Source organism: Saimiri boliviensis, chromosome 14 (assembly GCF_048565385.1).
Source record: "Saimiri boliviensis isolate mSaiBol1 chromosome 14, mSaiBol1.pri, whole genome shotgun sequence".
Lineage (NCBI taxonomy): Eukaryota > Metazoa > Chordata > Mammalia > Primates > Cebidae > Saimiri > Saimiri boliviensis.
Genome location: NC_133462.1, coordinates 69,000,627 through 69,004,067, shown reverse-complemented (window position 1 = coordinate 69,004,067; position 3,441 = coordinate 69,000,627). Strand labels below are relative to the sequence as shown.

General features: G+C 37.3%; 1 non-coding gene across 1 annotated transcript; it reads left to right on the top strand.

The window, feature by feature from the left end:
• Nucleotides 1-2,728: 2,728 nt before the first annotated feature.
• Nucleotides 2,729-2,810, top strand: LOC120361614 (small nucleolar RNA SNORD45). The gene has a single exon (XR_005577782.1). It is a non-coding gene; the product is annotated as a small nucleolar RNA SNORD45 (small nucleolar RNA).
• Nucleotides 2,811-3,441: the final 631 nt, after the last annotated feature.

Genomic DNA, 3,441 nt, shown 5'->3' with positions numbered 1-3,441 from the left:
TTGTTCAGTGGTGGCATATAAAAAAACAATGGACTTCTGTAAATACGAGAAGATTTCAAAAATCAAATATATTACTGATTAGAGCTGGATTTCAGGATATGAATAGAATTGTGGCTTTTTATCACCATATAATGCATTTGAGAATTTTCCCTACCCACTTTCAAAACAGCTGAACAGCCACAGGCCTCTCCCAGACTACTGCAGGAAGATCACCTCAGAGAGAAACTGAGAATACCCTGAGAACAGCGACCTCCACAAGGAGAGACAAAAGCTCAGGAGGAGCAGAGCCAGTGTTACCAGCCAACAAGTCACTCCTTCTCTCTGGGGCAGGGGCAAGGTCAGTGACTGAGTCTAGGAAATTCTACTCAGGCAGAGCTGCCCATCAGGGAGACCTGAGACTGATGAAGGGGAATTCTCTCTAACACTCCCCATTAGTCACTCCAATTTGAAAAGACTTAAGCAATTAAGACAGACAGTGAAAGTTGAAGGTGGCGTCAAAAAGTACTTTACTCTGTGTGTGTGTGTGTGTGTGCGCTTATGTGTGTGCATATGAATGTGTATCCCTTCCATCATGTTTATCAAACCTCTGTAAAAGCAGTCCTACTTAAAATATTGTCACCTAAGGCCTGGGCTTCCTCCATATGTGGTATGACACCAGGAATTCTGTTTTCTGTTTTGTTTTTTAAGTAATATGCCATTTAATAATAAATTATTCATCTAAAATGTGGAAAATACCAAACAAAAAGCACAAAACAGCTACTCGTTACATCGCCAGAGTTCAGTATTTTCCTGTATGTATGTGTGTATATGTGTATATGTATATACATACACCACATATACACACATACATACACATATGCATATATACAGATAACATAAACACACATATACATATATACATTTAAAAGAGGATTGCAGGCTACATATATTTTTATGATCTGATTTTTAATTAATTTATCTTGAAAATTTTCTACCCATTAAATAGTATTCTATAAGATTACCTTTAGGGTATGAGTAGTATTCCATCATATGTAGATGTGTTTATATTATAATTTATCAAATCAACCCCTCATTGCTGGTCTGTTAAATTATTTATAAGGTTTTCTCCATCATAAACAATTCTGTAATGAACATTTGTGCTCATAAATCCTTGCAAAATTGTCTAATTATTTCTTCAAGTTATATCCTATCACGGAACTTCCTGTATGACTAGGTATACCGTTTATTTTAAGCCTTTTAGAGCATATTGTCAAACTATGCTCTTACCTGCAACTTTTAATACATTTATTCTCCCAGTTCCTCAATTATTCACTGGCTGTAAATCTGTCATCTGTGAAAACTGCTTACAGCCATGTGCTTCACGTTTAGACCATGGACACATGGCTTTGTTGAAATCACCCTGAAAGAATAAATGAATTAATGTAGATTCTAACATTAGGAAGTAGCTGAGTTACAAAACTAACCTACCAAATATTGTACACACACTGTTGTACTTTTCTCCAACTTTCTAAACTTCTCAGAGAAATTGAGACAGCTTCTTTGCATAAAATGCTTATATGGAGAGAAACTCCTTAAGCTCTGAAATACCTTTTTACCTAGATCCTGATAGACAGCAAAATCTGTGGTGTGACAAATGGCATCTGACATCCAGGAAGGAACATATCCTAAAAAATAAGTCCATATCTCTCATCTATCTCTAATTTCAGGGGACAGGCTTTTGTGCAAGATGCATATCTGCCTTTGCCTTCCACAAACACCAGATCTTAGTTTTCTAGCTCTGTAGTCAGCCTGGCTGAAACACAGCCACAGCACAATTTGAGTTAAACTTTGTTCCCATAAAGACCCCTGGCACGCTGCTTGTCTGAAAGTGATTTCTAAGGAGAAAAATATAGGTAAGCAAACTATCAATCAAAAAACAGATATTTTGCTAGTTTTAAGAAGTGTGCTTATAAAGAATTCAGATTTTTGCATTTATATATAATATCTATCAATGTATTTGGGCTACTTCAGGAGAATATTTATAACAGATGTTAGCTACTTAGGACAAACCATACACACGCACAAAACAGCTATAGAATTAGCACCACATGGACACCACCAAGGCTACTGTTTACACCTTCTGGAGTGGGAGCACAAATTGCAGCTGGGCCCAATCGAGGTACAGCTGGGATGGCCAAGAGATGCTGTGCTGGAATGAGAGAAGCAGAGACTTGAGGCGTTTAAGGGCAGCAAATGCTGATATCCCACTGGCACCTTTCTGGAAACACTGCCCTCAAGATCCTGTTCTGGACCAGTCATGGGAGGAGCAGAGTTGAAGATCTCTGAAATGTCTTTGGGGTCTTTCTCCTATTATATTGATGAATAGCACCCGGCTTACTTCTAGCCATGCTAATCCCTTTGTCAGAGGGTTGTTTGGGCCTTGTTCTAATGATGCCTTCACTCTTTACAAGTCCAGGCTGAGAACTCTGCTCTGCTTGCCTTTCAAATGTAAATTTTATCTTTAAAGCATTTCTCTCCTCTTGCATCTTACCATATTTGCAGTTAAAAGTAGCCAGGCAGCTCCTTCAATATTTTGCATAGAAATTTCTTCCACTAAATATCCTAGTTCACTGCTCAATTCCACCTTTCATAATGCCCTAAGACACAGACACAATTCAGCCAAGTTCTTTGCCAATTTATAATATAGATGGCCATTACTCCAGTTTCCAATAAGATATTCCTAATTTCTGGTCAAGATGTGTGGACATGTATTACCTGAATTTATTGCTGATGTGTAATAATATTTTAACTCTGAATAATACAGCTTTCAACGGAGAAAAACCAAAACTTCCCCCAAATTATGACAAACTTGAGTCCCAAAGCCACTATTTTCATTCATATAATTTTTCACAGGTCTTGAAGTTCCAGTTAAGAGAATAAAAGAAAGTACATGAAGTACTTGATTATCTTATTTCCTTTGTTTTAAAATTTACTGTTATCTTCTTATTGTGACTTTGCAGAAATGCAAGAACTATTCCAATAAGGGTAAAATGTAAGGAGAATCACAATTAAAAACCTTAAAGGGCATACACTTAATAACACACACACATACACACACACACACACACACACTCACACACACACACACTCACACACAGATATTCCTCATTTCTATCTAAGACCTCTTCACAATGGCCTTTACTGTTTGTGTTTCTAACAACATTCTAATTGTAACCACTTAAGTAATCCCTAAGAAGATTTAGGTACTTCCTACAGCTCATCTTCTGAGCCCTCACTGAATTGTCCTTAAGGCTTCATCCATGGTAATATGGAGTTTTTCTAGCTTGCTCCAAATTCTTCCAGCTTCTACCCATTACCCAGTTCCAAAGCCACTTTCACATGTTCAGTATTTGTTATAGTAACAGCCTCACTTCTTAGTTCCAAATTCTGTATTCTTCAGGG